Genomic DNA, 13,369 nt, shown 5'->3' on the forward strand with positions numbered 1-13,369 from the left:
ATGGCATGAGGTGTGTCATCCCCATTCACACAACAATTGACATGAATACTGGCTTTTTGAGCCATTATCAGCCCAAGGTTTGAGGAAAGAAAAAAAAAGTCTGTCTTAGGTGGAACCATTTTGAAGAAAGGCAGATTCCAAAGCAACTACATAGTTTCATTAGCATAGCTTAAGAGAAATTTTAACATAAGAAAAAACGCATTGGTTAGCTCAATGCTGAACCAGGTGTTGTCAACACAGAATTAAAAGAAACCTCTTAATTTTGTGTGTGTGTGTGTGTGTGTGTGTGTGTGTGTGTGTGTGTGTGTGTTAGTCGCTCAGTCGTGCCCGACTCTTTGCAACCCCATGGACTGTAGCCCACCAGGCTCCTCTGTCCATGAGATTTTCCAGGCAAGGATGCTGGAGTGGGTTGCCATTTCCTTTTCCAGGGGATCTTCCCAACCTGGGTCACCTGCACTGCAGGCAGATTCTTTACCGACTGAGCTACAAGGGAAGCCCAATGTAGAGAAGGGGGGAAAAAATCTGCCACTTGCAGTTTATTTCCTCCTGCTGCTTGGGGACCTCTGGCCTTCCTACCTGTTACCCTCAGAAGGTAACAGGAAATATTTAAAGGCATGGGTCAGTCAATCACATCACTGCTATTACAAGAACTAAAAATAAACTTGTTTCAGGGAGGAGGAAGGAAAGAAAAATAGAAAAAGCAACTCAAAAGCACAAAAATCTTCCCATTTTTTCTTTTCTCTTTCCTAGTCTTTCCTTGACACAAAACATTACCTATACAATATTTGTAAGTTCAGAAATTTTATAATAGACGTAATGCATCTATTAGTTTCAAAATGTCTTGCTTTCTATATGCTTTTTAATAACATATCAATTATAGGATGTTTCTATTTTAGGAAAAATTTCAGATCTAATAATGGTGTAAAGGAATATGAAAGAAAAAGAAACTATGGTCTAACAGCACCACCAAAGAAGGTGGTGTTATGTATGTGGTATGATTGGAAGGGAGTCCTCTTTTGAGCTCCATGTGAAAAGCCAAATGATTAATTCTAAAAAGTACTGCTCCCAGTTAGAGCAACTGAAAGTAACACTTGATGAAAGCATCCAGAATTAGTCAACAGAAAACACACAGTCTTCCTTCAAGATAACTAATGCAAGAGCACATGTTTCTTTGATGACTAGGCCAAAACTGGTACAACTTGGTTGGGAAGTTCTGATTGACCCATTGTGTTCACCAGACATTGCACCTTTGTATGCCCATTTATTTCAGTCTGTATCAAATTCTCTTAATGGAAAAAATTTCCATTCCCTGGAAGACTGTAACAGGTACCTAGAACAATCCTATGTTCTAAAAGACAAAAAGATGGAATTGTAAAGTTGCCTGAAAAAATGGCAGAAGATAGTGGATCAAAATGGTGAATATGGTGTTCAATGAAGTTCTCTGTGAAAATGATAATTGTATTTGCTTTAAAAGCAAAGGAAACTTTTGGCCAACCCAATATTTTGGACGGAGTTGTATTCACTAAAAATTTCTATGTTGGTGTCTTAATCCCAGTGCCTCAGATTGTGATTTTATTCAGAGAAAGTGACTTTAAAAAGAGGTAAGTAATTTTAAAATGAGGTCATTAGGGTGCACCCTAATGCAATCTCACTGCTGCCCTTATAGGAAAAGAAGATTAGGAAATACAGAGAAACTAGGGCACACGTGCTCTGTGGAATGACCATATGCAGAGGCAGTGATAGGATGTCTATTCAATCCAAGGGGACATGCCTGAGAGGAAACTTTGGCAGCCCCAGCAAACTAATAATGGCACCAATGCAAAAATCCTCCTGCCCCATCATTTATCTGGGCCATGCTGCTGTAATTATTTAAATGAAAGCAGTGACAAACTTTGCCCAGCTCCAAGTAGACAGCACCTTGCCATAGGCCCATGCTAAATACCTCCTGCTTCTTGCCCTGAAGCTTATCTGACACCATACTATGAGACATCTGAGGGAATCTGCTGTGTATTCAGACATGTGCAACTCAGAAAGTTGGTGATGGGCCTTCCCTGGAGGTCCAGTGGTTAAGACTGCTTTTCCAATGCAGAGCATGCAGGTTTGAGCCTCTGGTCAAGGAATTGAGATCCCTCCACAAGTAAGTAGCACAACCAAAAAGGGGAAAACAAGAAATGTGAGGATGCTAATCCCTCCTGGATATACTTGTTCAGCATAAGATGTGCACTGAAGTTTTTTTCATTTACTGAGTGGAAATTTCTGAGACACATATTATACATAAGAAGGACCTGGTGGGATTGAGCAACAGTCACCAAAGAAATCAAAATTATGATTATTTAGATTGGTTTGGTTTTTCTTCCTTCTCTAGAAGATAATAATATTGTATATTCTGTGTCTCTGGAGGACCCTAACACAATACACAAGAAGAATGAATACATATATGTATTTTTCACAGAAGTGTTACTCATAACATGCACAAACTGGAAACAACTCAAAGGTTCATCAACTGATGAGTAAATAAAACATAATGTATTCATAGTATGGACTATCAATCTGCAATACAGAGAAATGACAGATCCTACAGCACATATTGAACCTGAATATAAAGTGAAAAATAATTTATTTTATTCACATTAAATATCTAGGAAAAACAAATCTCTAGAGAGAGTAGAATCATGAAAGCTTGGATGTTATGTAGGGATATGGGTGTATAACAACAAAGGTGTACTTTATAGTGGAACCAAATTCCATTCTATTTTTTAAATGGTGCAGGACCATATGGTCCTTGTCCCCCCACCCCACCATATCCTCTGCATGCCTTTTGCCTGTGGAAAACTTTAATCAAAGAATAAGTTTAATCAGAGAAGTGAGAAATGCTGAAACAAAAACAGTCTAAGCAGACTAAATAATTAATGACCTAGGCATTAATGACCTAATCATTAAGTATAGGCAGGGACCTTTAGTTCTTTCTCAAGGGCTATATTCTGAGCTATATCCTGTGAGCTGTCTTATAGATACCAAAACACCAGGTGGAGAAGTTAACTACATGATGACCAGACTGTACCCAGGACTTGAGCAGCTCCAATTCTGGAAATTGACCTCAAAGATATGGGAACAAGTACACCCCAGAACTGAAGATTAACTGTACCTAAAAACAACCAAGATGATGCTAGTCAGACCACTGATAACCAATTGAAGGTGACTGTTAAAGATGACTGTGCTGTTTCTGCATGTACCACCACCACCCCCCCAACTCTGTCTATAAAAGCTCTCACTCCCTGATTGTGGGGAGGAGGGTCAGCCTTTGGACAAATGCCTGCCACTCTCCCCCCCACAGTTTCTGGCATCTGAAATAAAGCAAACTTTCCTTTCGATCAACCTGGCATGTTTATGTTTTTGAATGGCAAGTAGCCGGACCCCCACATACATTTTGGTAACATTTTGATGACTAAATATTAAAATATCTAAAGTATTGTTATAAAAAGGGTCTGATACAGGCATAAGTAAATATTACTGGCACACAAGTGTCTAAAACCTAATATAAGTATGCATACAAATTTACTGTTTAATAAATGTAGAATTTCAAATCAGTATGTCAAGAATGCCAACAAAGGTCCATCTAGTCAAAGCTATGGTTTTTCCAGTAGTCATGTATGGATGTGAGAGTTGGACTAAAAAGAAAGCTGAGCGACAAAGAATTGATGCTTAAGTGATACTACAACAATTGATCATCTTTCTAGGAAATAAGCAACTGATCCACTCTCCCATACTACATGCCCAAAAATATTCTTTGAGGATTAAACATTCAAATGACCTTAGAAACAAAAATTTTAGAAGATATTTAAGAAATCTGCTTGTAACCCAGTGCTTGAAAATAATTTTTAAGGCAACGCAGGAAACTCAGAAGTGTTTTTAAAAAGAAAAAGAGTCCTTTGGATTCATGGAAAGCAAATATTTTGTACACAACTAATGAAACATTAACACAGCAAAATATGTTTCTCATAATGTATATGAACACTTCTGGTGAGAGGTGCTCATAAATAGTACTTTTAAGGATCTTTATAAACTGTTCTGCAGTCACCTACTAAAATATAGGGCAAACATGAATATGGATAAATTTTGAGCTACTCTTTATTTTTTTTAATTAAAGGATAATTGCTTTACATAATTTTGTTGTTTTCTGTCAAACCTCAACATGAATCAGCCATAGGTATACATATATCCCCTCCTTTTTGAACTGCCCTACCATCTTCCTCCCCATCCCACCCCTCTAGGTTGTTACAGAGCCCCTGTTTGAGTTTCATAAGCCATACAGCAAATTCCCATTGGCTGTCTATTTTACATATGGTAATATAAATTTCCATGTTACTCTTTCCATACATCTCATCCTCTCCTTCCCTCTCCCCATGTCCACAAGTCTATTCTCTATGTCTGTTTCTCTACTGCTGCCCTGTAAATAAATTCTTCAGTACCATTTTTCTAGAGTCCGTATATGTGCATTAGAATATGGTATTTATCTTTCTCTTTCTGACTCATTTTACTCTATAATAGGTTCCAGGTCCATCCACCTCATCAGAACTGACTCAAATGCATTCCTTTTTATGGCTGAGTAATATTCCATTGTGTATATGTACCACAACTTCTTTACTCATTCTTCTGTCGATGGACATCTATGTTGCTTCCATGTTCTAGCTATTGTAAAAAGTGCTGCAATGAACAATGGGATACATGTATCTTTTTCCATTTTGATCTCCTCAGGGTATATGCCTAACAGTGGAATTGCTGGGTCATATGGTGGTTTTATTCCTAGTTTTTTTAAGGAATTTCCATACCGTTTTCCATAGTGGCTGTATCAATTTAGACTCCCACCAACAGTGCAAGAGCATTCCCTTTTCTCCACACCCTCTCCAGCATTTATTGTTTGTAGATTTTTGATGATGGCCATTCTGACCAATATGAGGTGAAATCTCATTGTTGAGCTAATCTTGAATGAGTGAAGAATGCCTGGTATTGATACCAAGCAGGACACTGTGAGGCTCCTAGGCACATCCCCCACTTCTGCAACCCTTCCCCCCTCTTTTTTTTTTTTTTTTTTTTTTAGAAAAGTTGGCTGACAGCTTTATTGCTTTGGGGAGACAAGAGATTGCTCAGGAACTCTTGATGGGGTGGTTGTTTCCTCATCTCCATCACTTGCTTGCCATCTGGACAAGCAAGGTGGCACTGGCTCTGCAGATGGTGGCCAGGGAGTACTTGTTCTTTCAGATCATGTGCCGGATACTGCTGGCCTGGGCATCTTCATTAATGGTGGTACACACATAGGAAGTGGCCGACTTTCACTGGCTGAGTCTTTGCTTTATGACCACCATGATGCCTTGCCCTCCACTGATGGATCTACACCCATAGTCTTGAGGAAAATGAGCCCACTGTAGCGGATGGAATTGCGGGCCATCAAGTTTTGTGTTTGGTTGCTATATGTCTGCTTATGACTGTTAATCAAGAAGCTGGAGCAGTTGCATGGCCATGGTGACAACTTCTGTTATTTTGGTGGCCAGAAACAGAAAGAGACCCTGTTTCTTGATAATAGGAAATAGGCTTCATTCAGTGTTCATAACCTTCCCTGAGTTCCAATGAGCTGTTTCAAATAGTTGCTAATAAGAGAAAATAGGAGATGTGGCTTCCCTGGTGGACTAGTGGTAAAGAAGCCACCTACCAATGCAGGAGATCTAAGAGATATGGGCTAGATCCTTGGGTCAGGAGGATTCCCTGAAGAAGGAAATGACAACCTACTCCAGTATTCTTGCCTGGAGAATCCCATGGACAGAGGAGCCTAGTGGGCTACAGTTCATAGGGTTGCAAAGAGACATCACTGAAGCGACCTAGCTTGTATGCACAGGGAATGTGGAGGTAATGGAGGAATATTCAAAAGAAACAATACTGCAGCCTTGGGGCAGAGGCCTGGTTCCCCATCGAGCAATACATATAACAAGATCTTTGAGCAGTTTTGAAGGTAGTGAAAACCCCCTCATGTGGGAGAAGTTAATGGTATGGTGCACACAAGCAAGTAGACCCCAGACTGGAACCAGAACACTGATGATGCTGACTCACATACCTCAGTCCTCCAGCCAGTCACAAGAATGCATTGCCCTTTTTGAACCATTACTATTAAACTTCTCACTAGCCCCTCCAGGTTGGGACACACACTTCTGATAGAATTAGCCTGCTATATCCCTTTTGCCTGGCAAAGCAATAAAAGAATTCTACTTCACCCAATATTCTGTCTTTGAGAATTGATTTGGAGTCAGAATACAGAGTCCCAATTCCACTTCAGTATCAATGCTGTTTCTCAATTTAGTTTTGGAGGCCTAGCTGGTATTTGAAGATCATAAAAATTACAAAGAGAAATACATATTTGAAGAAGAAAAACAAAGTTTACAGAAAATTGTCACTACTTTGAAAATGCAAAGAAATCAATGAATAGACTACCACACCATCCACAGTTCATAAAAAATATGTATATATAAGGAGACATATATGTAAGGTTAAATATGAGATTGACTGAATTTGGGAGATAGACACTTTCATGGATTGGCATGTTGATCAACAGGTCAGAATCTTATTCTAAGCCCTCCAAGAAGCTGAGAACAGTGAAGTAGAAAAGGTTTTGGAGGAGCATCCCATTGGATGAATACCCATCCCCAGTCTCTCCCTTCAGACCTCCAAATACGGAACTGCTACCAGTCCATCCTTCAAAACCACTTCCAGATATGGGCCCATCCTCCAAATGCAGCCCTGCCCATAGGCTTGGTCCTAGCCTCAGGCTCCTCTCCTGAGCCTCTTTGTGCCTCCAGTCCATGCTGTTACATCAACCCAGGGGTCCCCAGCCCCAACACCAGACGTTATTATTTCCCTGCTAATAGGGATGGAACTTGACTGTCTGCAAGAGTCACAGAATCTTGCCCCTCTACAGACAAGGCACAAAGCAGAAGTGGCCTCACTAGTTCAGGAAGGCTTTTTTGTCCAAGAGCTCTGCACCTAGGGCATCCAGTCATGCTGGTTGGTTGTGTGGGTCAGATTGTTCTTGGTAAGTCCCGCATCAAGGGAAGGCTCTGGAATACAAGGACATCATTAAAGAGCATGTTGGGACCAGGCCCCTGATGGGACTCCTTAGAGAGGACTGGCCCCTCTGCTTGGCTCCGCCTGCACCTGAGGCATTTTTGAGGGTTGAACATGCTTTAAGGATGCATCTGCAGGTTATTGTCGTTCACTGTGATTCCCTGTTCAAAAGCCACTGAAGAGGAAAAGAATTTCTACTGTCCAGTCATTGTTATACCATCACCCACATCCTCCAAGTTTATGAACCTGACAACCCTGCCTTATTGTCCAGCGTATTAGGGAATGTTGGCTTATGTGCCACCTCTTCTTTATGGAAAAGAACGTTTCACCTGAGAATCTGGCTCTGTGCATTATTTATTTTTGAATATGGCATAGTGCTTTAAATCTAACATTATAAATCTTAAAGTGAAAGTGAAGTTGCTCAGTCATGTCCGACTCTTTGCGACCCCATGGACTGTAGCCTACCAGGCTCCTCCATCCATGGGATTCTCCAGGCAAGAATACTGGAGTGAGGTGAGGCAAGGTGAAGGCCCACTGGTGAGGAACACTGGCTGAGATGCAGGCAGCAGCAGCCACGGGGCCTGGCGAGGAGACCATGGGCGCCTCAACCTCCTGGGGCCTGCCTGCCCGTGTCCCAGCTCCGCACCACGAACCACAGGAGGTTCCGGGCCCCAACCATCTGCCCATCGAGCTGTTCCGGGAGATGCTGAGCTACCTGCCCCCAAGCACGCTGCTCCGGCAGTGCCGCCTGGTGTGCCGGCGCTGTCGAGAGGTGGTGGACGGCAAGGACCTGTGGCTGAGCACCCTGTCCAGGAAACACCCCGACCTGTGGCCCGTCATCTGCACCTGCCTGCCCCCTGCTGGCGGCCCCGGGCCCTGCATCCTGGGCCGCTTCTGCGAGCTCAGACCCATAGGGCGCAAGCTCACCGTGAACCCCCCAGAGAAAGACCTCTGGAACTGTATGATGCTGAGCGGTAGCGATGGCTCGGAGGAAGAGGAAGACTTGGGGGTCAGGCTTAAGACTTCTGAGGAGACGAGCTACAGTCCTGCCTACAGGTGTTGGTACAAGGGAGAAATTTTGGATCTGGAGGGGGGCCTGTGGCGGGAACTCCTGGATAGTGGAAAGATTTGGATTTTGTCTGTCGCCGCTGGACAGAGCAACAAGGCAGTGACCGGATGTATCAGCTAGTCGTCAAGCTTCTAGATGCCAACTATGCCACCTTGCATTATTTCTTCCATAAACGTTTTCCCGTCCGGCCGCGGACAGGCAGCTTCTCCTTTCGGATCATGCATTCGTTCACCAACATCAAGAAGGGCGTCCACTTTGTGTTGTTTGACCACAGTGTCGAGGGCTATGACTCGTGGCTGGAGCAGTGTGGAGTCTCCAGGCCCCAGTCCAGTGTCAACGTACGGATCCGTCCCTAAGCTGTCCCTGTAAGAGAGCCTGACCGTGCCTTCCAGGAGCTGCGACCATTGGCCAGACCACCTCAATTATCAAGAGCTTGTAGCTCCTGGCATCCTCGATCTCTCCTGGGTCCAATCAAGGGACCTACTGGGCCTTGTCTTTAAATTCTATGAGAAACTACGAGAACGTTCTTACATCAGGGTTACTGACTGAATGCAGCCCCTGTTCTACGGAGTGGAGACACACGGGTGAAAACAAGGAAATGGTGAGAGGGCTCCTCACCCTCCCCCCCAGTGCCAGGCCCTCTGCTTCGGCCCCCGTGCCCTCTGCCCTCGTCTTCTGTTTCTGCTGCAGAGGCTTCATTGATCACTTCCACGAATCCCTCTCCTCATGTCTGAACCAGAAACCCATCCCTCTGGCTGAGTAATTCCAGTCCCTAACCTTTCGTGATTTCAAGACTGTGACCAGGACTCAGAGCTGAAAGTTAAACTAGTTCAAAAAATTGTTTAGAGGCAGAGGGTTCTGCCCACCCTGTGCAAAATGAATTTGGTCCCCAGAGCCCAGCCCTATTCTGGATTCTATGGTGGATAGAATTATTTTGTTACTTTGAAATTCTTTTTGAATTTGGAGATAATCAGGAATGTATCTTCCAATCATAGTTAATAAATACAATATTTGCCTAAAAAAAAAAAAAAAGAATACTGGAGTGGATTGCCAGTGCCTTCTCCAGGAGATCTTCCCAACCCAGGGATTGAACCCGGGTCTCCCATATTGTAGGCAGATGCTTTACCATCTGAGCCACCAGGGAAGTTCTATAAATCTTAAGGATGACAGCAAAAATCTGGCTAAACATGGAATTTTTGGGACAACATATAAGTAAAAAAATGTCAAAAGGAAAATACTGGAGAGGTTGTTGAGGAAAAACCAATACAAAAATAAACATGGGCCTTCACTAGTGGTCCAGTGGTTAAGAATCTGCCTGCCAATTCGAGGTACATGGGTTTGATCCCTAGTTCGGGAAGATTCCACGTACTGCGAGGAAACTAAGCATGTGCTGAAGCTACTGAACACATGCCCCGCAGCCCATGAACCCCAGTTGCTGAAGCCTGGCCACTCGAGCCCATGCTCTGCAACAAGAGAACCCACCACGAGGAGAAACCCATTCAACACAACTAGTAAGTAGCCCCACTTGCTGCAACTAAAGAAGCATGTGGGTAGCAACAAAGAGATTGTGCACTGCAACGAAGACCCAGTGTAGCCAAAAATAAATAAAGAAACAAAGAAATGTGAAGTCAAAAATCCTTTGGAAATAGAAGAAATCAAGCATGCCATTTAGGGGAGAAAAAGAACCAAGATATTTAAATTCAAAATATGTGCCCTTGGACATCACTGACCACTTGGTTCTGAAGCCAGAGGCCCATCACAGACAAGGTGCTCCTCGACTGAGGAGCCTTCCCAGGGCCCCCTTTACATCCTTGTTCCTCAGGCTGTAGATGAAGGGGGTCCAGCATGGGGGTGACTACAGTTTACATCACTGAGGCAATGGAACATCTCTGGGAAGAATAGGTCACAGAAGAAGTGAGGTAAACCCCCAGGCTTGTCCCATAGAACAAAGAAACCACAGCAAGGTGAGACCCACAGGTAGAAAATGCTTTATACTTGCCCTCAGTGGAGGCCATCTTCATTAAGGTGGAAACAATCTGAGAGTAAGAAAAGAGGATCCCAGTCAGAGGAAACATACACAGCAGGGCAGCGGCCGCAAACAAGCAGATGTTATTGATGAGGGTGTCTGAGCAGGCTCCTTTGAGTATCTGGGTCAGTTCAGAGAAGAAATGTGGAATTTCCATGTCAGTGCAGAAGGTCAGCTTCATTATCAGTAGAATATGAAGCAGGGAGATCCATAAAATGATGAATCAACACATCAGAGCCAAGAGCCTACAGAGGCAAAGGTTCATGATAACCATGTAGTGAAGCGGGTGGCAGATGGCCACACACTGATTGCAGGCCATCACAGTCAGAAAGAAATCATCCATTCCAGTGAAAACCATAAAAAGCACCTGAGTGAGGCATCCTAGATAGGAGATGTCTTTACTCTGTGTCTGAATGTTCACTAGCATCCTTGGGACAGTAATAGTGATGAAACACATGTCAACAGATGACAAGTTGGCAATGAAGAAGTACATTGGGGTGTGGAGATGGGAGTCAGAGCTGTTGGCAGGATGATGAGAAGGTTTCCAAGCACAGTGACCATGTACATGGACAGGAAAAGTCCAAAGAGGAGGTTCTGCAGTTCGGGATCATCTGAGAGGCCCAAGAGGAGTGTTAGAAAACACCGCGGGAAGAAAGAGCCACTTCTAAGGACCGTTGGTGAAGGCCTTTATTGGGCGGTCGCTCTCGGGCAGAACTCCCAGTAAGCGAGGAGACAAAGGGAGTCTGCGAGGTATGAGGGGTGGGGAAAGGTTTTATAGCCAAGGCGGGCACTTAGGCGGAGTCTTTCCGTATAAGGAAAAAAACGCGGGGTTCGACAGCACTCAGTGTCCCGGGGCTCCGTGTCGGTATCCGACTGGACCGTCCATATAAGGAAGAAAGCGCGGGCTGGGAACAAAGCACGGGCTTTTATGGCCCGCCCTCCATGGGCGTCCGGTCAGACTGGAACGCTCAACCTGTCAAGGAGGAACTGTGTTACTCCTGTGTGGTTTCCCGATCCCATGTAGCTAGTGTGTCTGCTGGGGAAGGAGGCAAAAAACACTTTCAATGCTCAGCCAACTGGCATCACAGCTAGTTATTACCTTTGATTCCGCATTTTCATGGATATCATTCTCCATTAGTCCTTCCAATATGTGATTCACTCATTCAAGTGGTAGCCCATTTCCATTTTAATTGTGGGTAACTATTCAGACTTTAATGCAGCAGAAATCCCTGTGTCTCTTTTTGTCTCTCACTCGCTGGTTCTAATTTTCCTACTCAAATCTATGAACACAAACTGAGTTCTTCTTTGATAAGAAGTTTTGAAAATAATTGAAGACACTTGATAGTCTTTGCTTTGAAAATCTCCATACTTCTTTCATTCAGTAACTCTTTTAGTTGTGATTAAGATATGGGGTCCAGTCCATGGGGTTGCAAAGAGTTGGACGCGACTGAGCAACTGAACAACAAAAAAGATATGGGTTATCAATTCCAACAAACTTAATTCTGTGACCCATATTGATGTTACAGTTAACTCTCATGTGATTTTTTTCTTATTTTTTTCTTTATAAAATTGTGACTACTGTTATTACATTCTTTGTGAGGTTTGAAAATGCTATCTTAATAAATGATAGCTTTATTGTTTTTTTCTGTTTTTATGACAATAATTTTGATACGTAACTCTCCCAAAGTACAATATAGAGTTGTGATTTAGACAATGGGATCTTGAGTCAGGTTTTCTAGAATAGAATTTTGGTCTGTGAACATATTATCTGTGTGACCTTGACAAAGTTATTTAATCTCTTTCGGTGCAGACATGTCACCTCAACAATGGGAGTGATAAACTGTAAAGTGTGAGAATGAAGAGTGAATTAAATGAGATGATACAATTTTTCAAGTGTGGTTCTTATCACATATACAGCAGACACTTGATAAATGTGAGCATGTTCAAAAAAATGATAAATTTGTCCTATACAACTATCATTGATCACTAGTCCCCTTAAATAAGGACAGTCATCAAAGATGGAATTCTGATTCAAGCACAATGGATCTGTTAACTCTTTTGCCTGCCATGCAGCACTTCTGGTTACTGATGATTCTTATGGCTGTCTCTTTCAGAGACTGCCTGCCAGGTGGATTCTTCCAAGAAGATGAAAGAAAATAAACGAACTACACATAGACAAAGATGGGGAAACATGATTACAAAACCATTAATATAAAATACAAAGTGTGTGGGAGAGTTTGAGCTCATGTGTTCGTGCTCACAAGTAGGGTTGTATTTTATTAAAGATCAGTGGACATAATTGCAAAAAAGTATTGAAAGTTTTAATTAAAAATATTCAAAGCCTCTATGGATCATCCTAAAACATGAAAGGCAAATTTAAAATGGAAACAAATGTGTATTTTCTCCATAGTAAAAAAAAAAAAAAAGTATTGGCATTGTAAAAGCCTAGAAAATGCAGTTCATTAAAGAGAGAAAAAATCATTGAGAATCAGTTTGCCCTGGAGAGGTAGGTAGGAAAGGTCCCTCTGACATATGAATATTAAGTTATGAGCAGAACGCTGGGTAATTGTTAATCAGAGGAAACAAGGAACAGGCAAGCATTTTGGATGAGGGGCAGAATTCCCATTTGCCAAGTGGGTCAGTGAGCTTGGTAACAGAAGGGACATGAGAGGCCTGTGAAATGGAGAGCACAGTGAGGTTCAGGAGTGCTACAGGGAAAAACAAAATCTGACCTGTTGGATCTGTTTCTTTCACTTTAACCTTTGCTTCCAGTTCCTTGTGTTCACTAAAAGGATATTGTCTATACATAATAGCCTGCCTGGGGGAACTCTGCCCCTGTGCCTGAATGTTAAACCTTTGTTTGTGCCTTTATTCAGGACCTTGTCCACCTGTGAATGGCTGCAGGAAAGAAGAAACTAATACATCCTTCTCTGACGCTGGCCATTCCAGGAGATAGTTGGAAGATTAATAGCCTTTTTACTTTACTTCCTCACCTACCCCCATCTCTGTTCTATAAAAGAATCTGGCATCTAGACCCAGATAAGATGATTATTTTGAGATATTAGTCTGCCGTCTTCTCAGTCTGCTGGGTTTTGAAATAAAGGTATATTCCTTGCCTCAACATTTAATATGTGGATTTATTAGCCTATCATGCAGCGAGCAGA

The 13,369-nt window shown here is 42.7% G+C and overlaps 1 pseudogene; it reads right to left on the minus strand.

Annotated features, from left to right (window-relative positions):
* Window positions 1–9,935: 9,935 nt before the first annotated feature.
* Window positions 9,936–11,225, minus strand: LOC139033935 (olfactory receptor 7D4-like; annotated as a pseudogene).
* Window positions 11,226–13,369: the final 2,144 nt, after the last annotated feature.

The sequence above is a fragment of the Odocoileus virginianus genome, chromosome 3, assembly GCF_023699985.2.
Source record: "Odocoileus virginianus isolate 20LAN1187 ecotype Illinois chromosome 3, Ovbor_1.2, whole genome shotgun sequence".
NCBI lineage: Eukaryota > Metazoa > Chordata > Mammalia > Artiodactyla > Cervidae > Odocoileus > Odocoileus virginianus.